The following is a 15,032-nucleotide window of genomic DNA, read 5'->3' as shown; positions in this document are numbered from 1 at the left end:
CTAGGTCTGTTTTCTGGGATAAATTATCTTGTCCACTGTTGTTTTTAGACTCCTGAAAACATATTTTTGTCCCACATTTGAAATGAGCACTGGAGAATATTTCTTCTGAGTATTCTGGTGATTTGTGGGTTACTTTAGAAGTTGAACAATCACTAGCTTTTGCCTTCCTTGAGGTCATCTGAAATAAAGGTTTTGCGTGGTAATACATGATTCTTAATTCATTGCCACTGGGATGATTTCTAGTTTTCTAGTCTAAAATTCTTAATGGAAAATATTTGAGAATTACATGGTACTAGAGTTGAATCTCCTGCTAAGGCTGCCTCTTCAAAGATACTTGTTAAAATAGCTTCTATTTGGGGCACAGAAATAAGTGGATTTCTAACTCTCTATCAACTTAAATTATAGGTCATAGATATAGAGTAATAGGACTTTCTTTTTCTTAAATATTTATAAGTTTATTTATTTTGAGAGAGAGAGAGAGGATGTGAGCAGGTGAGAGGCAGAGAGAGAGGGAGAGAAATAATACCAAGCAGGGTACAAAATCATCATGGACCCATACCTAGGGCTTAATCCCACAGCAATGAGACCATGACCTTAGCCAACATCAAGAGTTGGTTGCTTAACTGACTGAGCCACCCCAGGAACTCCTAGGACTTTCTAATAATTTTATCATTCTGTAATAGCAATATTCAAAATATTTTCATCTAACCTAGCCACCGTGTGTATTAAGGAAATGAGCGGAATTTGGAAAATAAGATCATTGGGAAACAAATGACGAATAGGATATTTTTTGTAATATGACATATAAGTGAGTTAAGTCTACACAGTTCAAAGAGACAAACTACCTTAGTGTCTTCTGACATTTCTATCAGATTTAATTGAACTTTTTCAAACAGCTAATGTTATCAGGCGAAGGGCATACTTATAATAAGTAAGCTGATTTATAGCAGGAAGAAAGACTTTATGTATCTAGTGTATCAATTATTCATTTGTCTTAAAAAAAAGCTTTAGCTATATTTCTTAAATAAATGACTGACAGCAACTTTTGGGTATAAAACATCCTGGGTTCATTCCAATCTTAGCTGTGTCAATGCACACTTTTTTGTTTTTTAAGTGTAGGATAATGTGTGTTTTAGTTCTGCTACATGGAATTAAACTGACAACACGGCTTATGAGATATGCTTTTAGATAGGAATATTGAATTTTCTTTCCTAAGAAAATGATTTTTTTAAGCCAGTGAGGAAAAGCTAAGTGTAGCCAGGTAAGGATAAGTAAACAGAAGAAATCTCAACAATGAGTGTAAGTAATATTACATTGTCTAGTTTCACTGGAGGCAAAGTTAACAATCACAGCATTTTCATAATCTACACAGCAGTGTGGGTAGTGACTTTTATATTAAACAAACCCTGGGAATTTTTATGTCAAAAGTTCTGAAGAAGACTTAACAGACACCTTTATCTCAAATTTCTCTAAATGCATGTTTAAAGCTATAAATAACAAAAGTATAGAATGTTTCTTGTGCATTTCCCAGGTTTATAAAGAGCTATTTAAAAGTGGAAAATTTTAATGTACACAGAACCATGCACTTAAAATGGTTAAAATAGAAAATTTTCTGTTATGGACACTTTGGCACAATATTTTAAAAAATTCACCAGGTTTCACTTCTCAGAGAAAGTACTTGGAGAATAAGTATGGAAAGTAACCTTAGTTTTTCAGTTCACATGTTAAATAGGCTGCTTTTTATTTGTGATCACATTTACTCTTTACACGAGCTCTTACAGGTACTGTTCACATTTATAGATGAGAAACTGAGGTTCAAAAAGAGCATCATACAGATGAGACACTGAGAATTAGAAAGAATATCAAAACTATTCCATTGGTCTGCAAAGTCCTGGTAAATTAATATGTCTGAAGGCAGACACAAAAAGGAGAGTGGTAAGGAAAAGTTCATATAGTCCATGGACTAAGGAAATAGTAGAACATCTCTATCACAATCCAACCACCACAAGAGGTTTACCATATTCCATCCCAGAGCAATTTCCCAGATAAGCATTAGAGAACAAACCTAGATACAACAATCAATGTAAGTAAAAGAAAACAGAAGTAGCCATACTTATATCAGACAAACTAGATTTTAAAACAGAGACTGTAACTAGATATGTTATATCATAATTCTATCCACCAAGAAGATCTGACAATTATAAATATTTATGCCAATGTGTGAGCATTAAAATATATAAATCAATCACAATAATAAATACACTGATATAATACAATAATAGTAGGAGACTTTAACACCCCACTAACAGATATATTCAGAACATTTCATCCTAAAGCAGCAGAATACATATTATTCTCAAGTGCTCATGGAACATTCTCCAGAATAGATCACATACTGGGTAGCAATTCAGCCTTCAACAAGTACAAAATGATTGATATCATTTCATGCATATTTTCAGACCACAACACTGCAGAACTCAAAATCAACCACAAGAAAAATTTTGGAAAGACCATAAATACTCTGACATTAAATAACATCCTACTAAATAATGAGTGAGTTAACCAAGAAATTCAAGAGGAAGTTAAAAAGTACATGGAAGACAATAAAAGTGAAAACAACAGTCCAAAAACTTTGGGATGCAGCAAAGGCAGTCATAAGAGGGAAGTATTTAGCAATCAAGACCTTCCTAAAGAAGGAAGAAATGTCTGAAATACACAACCTAACCTTATACCTAAGAGATGGAAAAAGAAGAGCAAATAAAGCCCAAAACCAATGGAAGAAGGGAAATAATAAAGATTAGAGCAGAAACCAAGGATATTGAAATTTAAGAAAAGAAAAAACAGATCAATAAAACTAGGAGTTGGTTCTTGGAAAGAATTAACAAAATTGATAAATCCCTATCCAGATTTATCAAAAAGGACAGGAACAGAATTAATAAAATCACAAATGAAAGAGGAGAGGTCACAATAAGCACAAGAGAAATACAAAGAATAATAAGAGAATATTATAAGCAATGATATGCCAACAAATTGGGTAATCTGAAACATCAATTTCTAGAAACATATAAACTACCAAAACTGAAATAAGAGGAAATGGTAAATATGAATATATCCAGAAACAGTAATAAAATTGAATCAGTAATCAAAAATCTCCCAACAAAAAAGAGTCCAGGGCCAGATGGCTTCCCAGTGGAATTATACCAAACATTTAAAAATGAGCTAATATGTATTCTTTTGAAGCTATTCCAAAAGATGGAAGGAAAATATACAAATTCATTCTTTAAGGTTAGCATTACCTTGATTCCAAAACCAGATTAAGACTCCACTAAAAAGAATTACAGACCAGCTTCTCCCTGATGAACATGGATCCAAATGTTCTCAAGATACCAGCAAACTGAATCCAACAATACATTAAAAGACTTACTCACCACAATATAGTGGGGCTTATTTCTAAGATGCCAGTCAGGTTCCATGTCTGCAAATCAATCAGCATCATACATCACATTAAAAAGAAAGGATAAGAACTACATGATCCTCTCAGTAGATTTAGAAAAAATCATTTGATAAAGTAAATCATCCCTTCTAGATAAAAACCCTCAAGAAAAGTAGGAATAGAAAGAACATACTTCAACATCATAAAGACCATATGTAAAAGACCCACTGCTAATATCATCCTCAATGAGGAAAAACAGAGTTTTCCCCTGAGGTCAGGAATACAACAGGGATGTCCACTCTCATGACTGTTATTCAACAGAGTACTGAAACTCCTAGCCTCAGCTATAAGACAACAAGAAGAAATAAAAGGCATCCAAATTAGCAAGGAAGTCAAACTTTCACTCTTCACAGATGACATGATTCTCTATGTGAAAAACCAGAAAGACTCCACCAAAAGACTGTAAGAACTGATACATGAATTTGGCAAGTTGCAGGATATAAAATCTACATACAGAAATCAGTTGCATTTTTATACACCAATAATGAAGCAGCAGAAAGAGAAATCAAGAAATCATCTCCATTTACAATGGCACCAAAACCCATAAAATACTAGGAATAAGTCTAACCAAAGAGATAAAAAATCTGTATGCTGAAAACTATAGAAAGTTTATGAAAGAAATTGAAGTAGCCATAAAGAAATGGAAAAAACATTCCATGCTCATGGACTGGAAGAAGAACTATTGTTAAAATGTCAAGACTACCCAAAGGGAAGTAGACAGTCAATGCAATCTCTATCAAAATAATGTCAGCATTCTTTAAAGAGTTAGAATGAACAATTCTAAAATTTGTATAGAACCAGAAAAAACCCCAAATATCCAAAGTAACACTGAAAAAGAAAACCAAAGCTAGAAGCTTCACAACTCCACAGTTCAAACTGTATTACAAAGCTGTATGGTATTAAGACAGTATGGTACTGGCACAAAAACAGACACATAGATCAATGAGACAGAATAGAGAAACCAGAAATGGACCCACAAACATAAAGCCAACTAATCTTTGACAATGCAGGAAAAAATATCCAATGGAATAAAGAGTCTCTTCAGCAAATGGTGTTGGGAAGGCTAAACAACGACATGCAGAAGAATGGAACTGGACCACTATCTCACACCATATACAAAAATAAATTCAAAATGGATGAAAGACATAAATGTAAGACGAAAAACCATTAAGTCTTGGAGGAGAAAACAGGCAGCAATCTCTTTGATCTTGGCCACAGCACTTCTTACTAGACATGTTTTCAGAGGCAACAGAAACAAAAGCAACACTGAATATTGGGACCTCATAAAGACAAAAAGCTTATGCACAGTAAAGGAAAAAAATCAACCAAACCAAAAGGTAATTGATGGAATGATGGAATATTTGCAAATGACACTTTACATAAGGAATTAGTATCCAAAATCTAGAGTTAATCCCCCCCAAAATCACAAATAATCCAGTGAAGAAATGAGCAAAAGATATGATCAGACATTTTTCCAAAGAAGACATCCAGCTGGCAAACAGACACATGAAACAATGTTCAACATCACTCATCATCAGGGAAACACAAATCAAAACCACAATGAAATACCACCTCACACCTGTCAGAGTGGCTAAAATAGCACCTTAGGAAACAACAGCTGTTGGTGAGAATGTGGAGAGAGGGGGACGCTTTTGCACTGTTAGTGCGAATGCAAACTGAAGCAGACACTCAGGAGAACAAAATAGTTTCCTCAAAAAATTAAATATAGAGCTACCCTATGACCCAGAAATTGTACTACTAGGAATTCATCCAAAGGATATAATAAAAAAGCTGATTCAAAGGGGCATATACACCCCAGTGTTTACAGCAGAACTCTCTATAATACCCAAATTATGGAAAGAGCCCAAATGTCCATTAACTGATGAATGGATAAAGAAAGTGTGTGTGTGTGTGTGTGTGTGTGTGTGTGTGTGTGTGTGTGTGTGTGTACACTATGGAATATTACTCAGTGACTAAAACGAATGAAATCTTATTGCGTGCAACAATGAGGAGGGAACTATGATGTGTTATGCTACATGAAATAAATCAGTCAGAGAAAGGCAAGTATTAATGATTTCTCTCATATGTAGAATTTAAGAAACAAGATAGATGAACATAGGAGAAGGGAAGGAAAAATAAGAAAAATAGGGAAGCAAACCACAATGACTCTTAAATACAGTGAATAAAGTGAGGGTTGATGGAAGGAAGTTGGGTGGGGGGCTTCGGTTAAATGCATAATGGGCGTTAAGGAATGCATTTGTTGAGATGAGCATTGGCTGTTATATTTAACTGATGAATTACTAAATTCTACTTCTGACACCCATATTACACTATTTGTGAACTAACTTGGATTTGAATAAAGAAATGGAAAACTTCATTTTCAAAATTATATTTCATCAGAGCAGTAGCTTTCACTCAATTATAAAACAGCAAACATATATTCTTCCAGCAAGAAGGGTAAAGACTCAAGATATAAAAATAGTTCCAAACATACACACAGGAAAAGGAACTTTAAAAATAAAATGCAACTATATTTGCACTATTCTTTGCAATTGTTCCTTTTATTCACCTTGTCTCAACTTTATGCCCGGCAGTATACTGGAAATATGAACTTTGAGAATCTTAATCTTAAAACCAGATTATCTAAAACCCTGAAAATAAATCAGTGGCAGAAATCTGTCTATGCCACTTACTGCTTTTTATTGGAACAGTAAAAAATGTTTTTCATCAGATTCAAGGAAAACAGTCTTTAAGGCACAGGTATAGGTGACAAAATATTTTGAGCTGAGTCTTACATATAATATTTTTTATCAACAGAAACCTGATGACTAGCTACTACTGTTTTCCTAACATTAGTGTGATCCCAAAAAGGGGAGTAGAGGGAAGGGTTCAATTACAATTGCCTTTGGGTTGCTGTAGTATTTGCTAATAGAATCAAGAACTATATATGTTACCCACTTCTAGAAATGATATCATTAGCTCCTAATTTTCCTTTTTGAAATGAATCTAATCATTTACATGGAGACTTTGTAAATAGACTACCAAATAAGTTAGGATCAAGATTTTTAAACACCTAGTGATTATCTTTCATGATATCCATTGCAGGACTTAGCCAACTTCAAGTTACAAGAGCACTCCCCACAAGAGACCACTGTCCACACAAGACCACCCTAACATTAGACACCAAGTATAAGCAAAAAGTTTTCTCAAAACCTTCTTCAGCTTTGATAATTTTCTAGAAGGATGCACAGAACATACTGAAAACTACTATATTCAGGGTTATGCTTTATTATAGGTAATGGATACAGAATAAAATGAGATAAGAGAAGTGCACAGAGTCAACTCTAGGGAAGTATCAGGGAATTTCCCAGTCCTCTCCCTGTGGACTAAGAACAATTTTCTTTCCTGGCATCAATATGTGACAATACCTATGGAGTATTGCCAATTAAGGAAATTCACTTAGGCCCTGATGTTGAGAACATTTATTGGGACACTGTTACATAAGCATGATTGATTAATTGACTGCCCATGTGTTTGATCTCTATCTTCAGGTGAACTGATACTACATGACTCAAAACCCCCAAGCTTAATTGTATCACTTGCCCTTTTTTTTCTTTTCTTTTTTATTTTTTTATCGCCTGCCCCTGCCTTAAATCACACTGTTACCTCCCAGAAGACATTACCTTCAGAAACCTAGGGAGAGGAGTAGACTTCTATGAGGGTAAGTTTAAATTGTTTATTACATAACCTACCTGTGTTAGTTTACTAATGCTGCCATAACAATACCACAGACTTGATGGTATAAACAACAGGAACTTATTTCCTTACAGTTCTGGAGGCTTGAAGTACATCAGGGTTCTAGTAGGGTGATTTCCTCTAACACCTCTCTTGCTTTTCCTGTAATTCACTAGTCTTGCTGTCTCTACACGTGGTGTTTACTCTGTGCACCCTCTTCACCTGCACTCTCTTTTTATATAAGGACACCAGTCAGATTGGATCAGTGCTCTCCCTAGCAGTTTCATCTTAGCTTAATCACATCTTAAAGTTTCTATCTCCAAATACAGTCACATTCTGAGGTCCTGGGGGCTAGGGCATCAATGAAATTTTAGAGAGCTGAAATTCAGTCCATAAGATCACCTAAACTCTGAAGCAAGGCAAATGGCTTCTATCTAGTCTTCACTTACCACTAAGAATAAGCTATGTGTTAAATAATTGAGTCAGCAAATGAGTATTAATGTACCAAAAAAATCACTCTATTTTCTTGGAAAGTATATTTTACTTGGGTGGGTAGCAAAATGTTTGTGTTTACTTCAGTGGCTTAATTTCAGTGTTTTAGTCCCCACTACAAAAAGAATAGTATACTAAACCACTTCTGGAAGGAAATAATAACTGTGAGTCGTTTTTGTCTTGTATTCATGCACTTGGCATGTAGATACTTGACTTGGGGTGAAAGAAGATTTTGTTGTGACTATAAGAGAAAATGTCAAAATGAGAACAAACATGCCATATACAGTAGTCCTCTCTTTATCCATGGTTCCACCTCCCATGATTTCAGTTATCTGCAGTCACCTGCAATAAAGAAGTACATGACCTTCCTTCTGACAGATCATCAGAAGGTCAAGATAGTCTCAAACTACGCCACCACACCTAAGTCATTCACCTCGCTTCATCTCATCATGTAGGCATTCATCCATCACGTAGGTATCATCACAAGGGTGAGTATAGTATATTTTGAGAGGGCTATTACATCACATAACTTTCATTATAGTATATAGTTATAATTGTTCTATTTAGTATTGTTGTCAGTCTCTCATTGTGCCTAGTTTGTAAACAAAACTTTATCACAGGTATATGTGCATAGGGAAAAAAAGCAGTGTATATAAATTTCATTGGTTTCAGGCATCCACTGGAGGTCTTGGAATATACCCTCTGCAAATAAGGAGGCACTACTATATTCTGTACACTGAAATGGAAAGTCTTGTAGAACAGATTTTTTCAAAGTGTTGATTTTGTTAATTTGCAACTTTTTTGGTTTTGTGAATACACTATGGCATTAGAAAAGCCCTCCTTGTGCCCTTCTGTGTTTTACGATCCCTAAAATTCAATTTGTAAATTCAAGTAGCTTTCCATGTGTCAAAGCATGATTTCAAGAATGTTTCTTCAACTCTTCTGAAAGAATGGCATTGTTATCAGACCCCAGTTTTTAAGAAACAGATTTTACTAGGGTGCCTGGGTGGCTCAGTCAGTTGAGCATCTGACTTTGGCTCATGATCTCACTGTTCGTGGGTTCTAGCCCCGCATCAGGCTCTGTGCTGACTGCTAGCTCAGAGCCTGGAGCCTGCTTCTGATTCTGTGTCTCTTTCTCTCTCTGCCCGTCCCCTGTTCACATTCTCTCTCTGTCGCTCAAAAAATAGATAAATGTAAGAAAAATTTTAGGAAAAACAGATTTTACTTTTCAGTACTGTTTCAATTTGCATAAAAGTAAGAGAGATTTTAGAGGGTGTTCCCATATACTCCTACCCAGTTTCCCCTATTGTTAACCGGTTGTTAACATCTTACATTGGTGTGGTACATTTGTTATAATTAATGAATGGATATTGATGCATTATAATTAAGTAAAGTTTATTCAGATTTTTTATGCTTTTACATGAAGTCTTTTTTCTGTTCTAGGATCCCATCCAATACCCCACATTATATAAAGTTATTGTTTCCTTAGGCTTCTCCTAACTGTTATTATCTCAGACTTTCTTTGCTTTTGATGACCTTTACAGCTTTGAAAAGTACTAGCCAGGTGTTTTTCAGGATGCCCCTCCAGTGGAACTTGTCTCATATTTTTCTCATGATAGAACTGGTTTTATGGATTTAAGGGAGGCACATCACAGAAGCAAAGTATCATTTTTATCACATATACAAAACAACTATTAACAGATATAAAGGGAAAAAAGCCTGACAGTAATACAATAATAGTAGGGAACTTTACCAACCCACTTATATCAATGGAGAGTCCATCCAGACAGAAAATCAACAAAAATCCAGTGGTCTTGAAGGACACATTGGGCCAAATAGACATGTGTGGGTATATATATATGTGTGTGTGTGTGTGTGTATGTATGTGTATATGGATATCCATATATATACACATTCCAAACATTCTACCCAAAGCCAGTAAAACATGCATTCTTTTCAAGTGCAACTGGAACATTATCCAGAATAGATTACCTGTTAGGTAACAAAATAAATCTCAGTATATGAAGAAGACTGAAATCATATCATGCATCTTTTCTGACCAACTGTTATGAAACTCAAAATCAAAAAAAAAAAATCCAAAGGTAACACAAATACATGGAGGCTAAATAACATACTACTGAACAATGAATGGGTCAAACAAATCAATCACATGGAGACAATGAAAATGAAAACAAAATGGTTGAAAATCTTTGCAATGCAGCAAAGATGTAAGAGACAAGTTTATAGTAACACAGACTTACTTCAAGAAAAAAGAAAAATCTGTTTCTTGTCTCTTTTTTTGTTACATGGAATTCAGAGCCTCATGTATGAAGATGACAGCTCATAGAATTTATGTAAAAAATCATGTACAGAGAAGCATTGCAACTGAAGAATGTTATGTTAACAAAGTTTATAAACCAAAAGATTCAACACACTGTTAGTGGTGAAAGAACTTTTTCCTGAATGCAAAATATTGTACTTTTTAAAATTTATTTTGAGAAAGAGAGAGCATGAGTGGGGAAGAGGCAGAGAGAGAGAGCAAGAGAGAATCCCAAGCAGGCTTTTCACTGTCACTGCAGAGCTCAGTGCAGGGGTCTGTCCCATGAACCATGAGATTATGACCTGAGCCGAAATCAAGAGTCCAATTCTTAACCAACTGAGCCACCCAAGTGCCCCTGTACATTTTTTCAATAGCAAAGAAAAAGCCAATAGAGTTAATAATGTGTTTTATTCTTGTTAGTACTGCAGCTATCTATTTGTCTACTGACTTTTTCAAATTATTATTTATGGCTTGTTTTATATTATTATCGGCATTTCTGTACCATTATCTAAATGGTCGGCCAGAAACTTGACAGAAAGTTCTTCTAGTGCTAAAATTTAGCAGACTTTTTCTTCTCTAAACACTCACTTTTTTCTTAAGCTTTTTCATATGATTCTGGAGGTCTGAAATGTTGATTTGAACAGTTGGTTTTGTTTGTTTGTTTGTTTTGCCAGATTAATGGCTGACTCTGTGGAGGGATGGATCTTTGTAATTTCCTACCCCACCATCAGTGATGCAAATTAAGAGACAGTAAATTCTCCCCACAGGGGATTACTCCAGCTGAGTACCCTACACTTTTGAAAAACTCAGAGGACAATGTCAGCTCAGTGTATGTGTCTTTTTATGTTGTGGAAAATCTATTTTAATGCTACAAGAGGGGATGTAATTAATTAGCCCCCAAAACTGAAGATCTAAAAAGCAACCATGGAGCTAGGGTTATGATTATATTTAATAACTGTATTTATAGAATAGTCAATTAATGAGCAAATACTGTGCTGCTACTCACTAAGAAGCTAGGGAAATACAATAGTAAATAAACTGCACCAGACTAATGACATCAAAACCTAACGTGTGCGATATTTACAACAACAATTAAAAAGTATTTCTAAGGCAACATTTTAGCAACGGAAACAAGGGCCTTAATCTGGCTGCTAGCAGACAGAAGGGAGACTAAAAGCATGTTATTGTGTTGACCATTATGTTGATTTTTGTCAGTTGTTTTGGTTTTCGTTTGTTATTAGAGCACTTTTACTTGAGGTATGCAGTCCCCATGCCAACACTTTTACCAGCATTTTTCATGATCAGACATTCAGCTCACATGTTTATGGTTTTTTCTGAAGGTGGCTCAGCTTGTGACACTTCCTATATTATATGCTATTTGGTGCAACAGAGCAATTTCTCTTATTTTTAGGATATCAAATATTATAAGCATTTTTAGGTAGAAATGTTTAAGATTGATTTGCTTTGGATTCTTCCATTTTTCTTTTGCTACATTAGCATACAAAATTTCACTTTAGAAATTTTAGTCAGGGTTTTAGACTTCTCCGATTTTGGTAAGAAACAGAAATGCAATAGAAATTTATTATGCTGGAATCTATGTGCATGGTCAATTGTTCTTGAATAAAAATGCCACGATATTTATATCTGGATTTATAAATATGGAAGTTCTGAAGCAAGTCCACTGATACACAATTATCAAAAAAGCTCTAGGCTAATTATCTACATGCATTTTTGTACCTCACAAATAAAAACTATGCAATTTTAGAAATCAATCACTCACTATTTATTGAGTGTTGTCTCTATGCTTTGTTCTATGCATGTAGCTTGCAGCTGTAACTTTATTGACTAATGTGGATCACTGCACAATCGATATGGTGGGGGCAATATACCAGTCATAAAATCTGACCGGGAAAAAGAAATAAACATTTGTGTTTATTTTGCAGTCCATATTAACAATTACATGGATACATGGCTTCTATATGAATCATTTAAATGATTAAAGAACAGATAGCAATTTTCTTAATAACCTAGATGTATACATAAAGTGCCCCAAGCTATTATTTCTGCAGTTCACAGATCTAAATGTAACTTTATTGGTATATTCCTAAATATTTCTGCTTAACTCAACCTTATTTTAACGAGTTCTTTTCTCCCCCAACCCCCTCCAAAAAGGTCCTTTTCTCCCTTAAATAGTTTTTGTTTTGTTTTTATATCTTACAACATAAACTAGGTAGAATGTCAGTAAGTTACTGAAAATAAATAGCAGAAGAATAGAGGATAACAGCCGACCTACGAAATACTTTGGATGGACAAAATAAAATGGTTCTTCCATTTAATCTTTGATTAATGACGCAAAAAGAAGACTGACCACTGGCTTTCCAGAGTCTAACAGAACTCTGAACTTCCACCAACTGCAGCTTGACCTCAGCCTAATACCCTTTAGTTCATTAGATGGAATAGCAGAGAGATAATCAGAGACCAGAGAGTTCACAGAAACTACTGCGGCCTTAACAGCATAAAACCAGTGTTCACAAAATCCTCTCCAGGAAGCTTTCACCAGAGATCACACTTCAGATGTTTCCCCCTTTCTTTCTTCTTTTGTATAGAGTAAGCAATGTAGAGAAAAAAATCTTTACAAAAAGCATAACTGGATGTTCAGACTACTTTCTCATTCGTCCTTCTCCACTTTATAACTAGCGATGTGAAAGGTTGATGGGCTAAGCAAAGACTGCCTCTTCAAATGAAGATTATAGAATAAATTTGCCTTCTTGTCACACATTTGGTAGAAAATACATAATATCTACTTTGTGTTTAGCCTAAATGTTTTAGATATGCAAATAAAAGAGGATAAAGGAATATTTTCATATTCCAAATACATGTTTTGTTTTTCTCTTTGGAATATTTATTTGCAAATAGACTTTGTTTCATTTCCACAGTTTTACCATCCAGAATGTTTGGAATATTTTAACAAAGACTTAGATTATTACTTGATACCTATGGTGGTCTGTTGATATGTATTGTAAGTAATGTTCTACATTGATTATATCTTTATTTCAGCAATTCCTCTTTTTTTAAGTCTCAGAATATTTCTTTAACAGGGTCCCCAACTGAAAATAAACTGATATTTAGAGTCTGATTATATGCAAAAAGCTGTGTATAGACAGCCACGGGGGTTCAGTAGCCAAGGTACAAGCATGGGAATTTTCAGTGTTGGGAACACACATTAGAAGAGTGTTTGTGAAATTCGATGAGGGAATACAGACTAAGGAAAATATAACACAAACGAAAGAACAGGGAACAATAATGGTAGCATGATGTTTTGTCTCCAATCTGACATCACAGAAAAAGTGCTTCTTTTAATATTCCCCACATTTTGTAACACTTCCTACCAGATAGCTCTTCGCAGGTATAAATATTCTGATACTTGTCTTTCTTTACTCACAGGACCAGTGGTGAAGTGCCACCTGGGCTCATGATCTCAGTACACACAGCAATGCAGGCCCTGGCGAGAAATCAGTATTAAGCAGTCCGATAGCATTATATAGAATCCCCAGCTTTAGACACTCTCAGAAACACTTTGAGGAACTCTGCAGGAGGCTCAAGTCCTACAGAAGGAAGGAGTTCCAGTCAATGGAATTTGAGAATTAAAGTTAAAATGCCTTCCTTTCTATTCACACTGAAAGGAGTTCTGAGACAATTTGGGCTTCCTCCAGTAGTGTGGCTTTCTGGCTACCGCGAACAATTTCTATCTGTCACGAACAAATCTACCTGAATCAGGCACTGAGTGGAAATTAAAGGATCCTCAGCCAGGCTCCATCATGTAGCAGGCAAGGAAGGCTCTCTCAACCATCTCAGTATTTATTTCTTCCTCATCATGCAGTGCCTCATATTAATGGTTCCAGTTTACCTGAGGAAATTATTATCTTTCCCCTATATTTTGAAGAAGGTATAGAAACAACAAAATAGTATCTTGCCCACACTGAATCTTATCTGGGCAACAATGTCTGTTAAAATTTATTTTAACTTTAATAGAATATATATATATATATATATATATAACACAAAGTCAATTAGTTTAATAATTCATTCACATCATTATGAAACTACCCATTAGTCTCCAGAACTTCTTGGGCTTCCCAAACTGAAACTCATCTCATTAAATGGTAACTCCCATCTACCCATCCCTACTCCTGACAGCCACCATTCTACTCTGGATTTCTGTAAATCTGATTACTCTATGTGCCTCATACAAGTGACATCATAACAGTATTCATCCTTTGGTGCCTGACTTATCTCACTTCACATGTCTTCACAGCTCATACATGTCACACCATGTGTCAGAACTTTTCATTTTTTTAAGGCTAAATAATATTCAATTGTATGTATGTACATTACTTATTTGAGTGACCACCCATTTTTTCAGTGTCTATACCATTTTACATTCCCATCAGCAATGCACAAGGGTTATAATTCTTCTGCAATTGTGTTTTGTTTTTATAACAGCTAATCTAATGGATATGAGATGGTATCTCAGCATAGATTTTATTTCTATTCCCCTAATGATTAGTAATGCTGAGTATACACCTGCCGGCCATTGCATACTTCAAAGAAATGTCTGTAGTCCTCCTTTGCCCAATTTTTATTCAAGCATTTTTTGTTTGTTTGCTTGTTTGTTCATTGGTTTTTTATTTGTTCATTTGGTTTTCTCTTTGTTTTGTCTTTTGTTGTAGAAGTCCTTTGCCCAATTTTTAGTCAAGCATGTTTTTCTTGGATTTTGGTTTGTTTACTAATGAGTTCTAGTTGTTCCTTATATATTTGGGATATTAATGACATCAAATATATGATTTGCAGATATCTTCTCCTATTCTTTAGTTTGCCTTTTCATTTTATTGATTGTCTCCTTTGCTGTAAAGAAGATTTTTGGTTTGATGTAGTTCTACTTGTCTATTTTTACTTTTGTTTCCTGTGCTTTTGATGTCATATCCAGGAAAA

The 15,032-nt window shown here is 34.9% G+C and overlaps 1 long non-coding RNA gene across 5 annotated transcripts in view; it reads left to right on the top strand.

Annotated features, from left to right (window-relative positions):
* Nucleotides 1-13,547, top strand: part of LOC115279280 — an 83,456-nt gene extending 69,909 nt beyond the window's left edge. For 4 of the 5 annotated variants that reach the window (XR_003903334.1, XR_003903330.1, XR_003903332.1 and 1 more), the window contains exons 4-6: nt 7,045-7,214; nt 8,049-8,190; nt 13,485-13,547. This is a non-coding gene — a long non-coding RNA (uncharacterized LOC115279280). Of the gene's footprint in view, nt 1-7,044; nt 7,215-8,048; nt 8,191-10,037; nt 10,089-13,484 lie in introns of those variants that run through there. The other variant, XR_003903331.1, reaches the window with a different exon arrangement.
* Nucleotides 13,548-15,032: the final 1,485 nt, after the last annotated feature.

Source organism: Suricata suricatta, chromosome 15, assembly GCF_006229205.1.
Source record: "Suricata suricatta isolate VVHF042 chromosome 15, meerkat_22Aug2017_6uvM2_HiC, whole genome shotgun sequence".
NCBI lineage: Eukaryota > Metazoa > Chordata > Mammalia > Carnivora > Herpestidae > Suricata > Suricata suricatta.
This window is presented reverse-complemented; position numbering and strand designations above follow the sequence as displayed.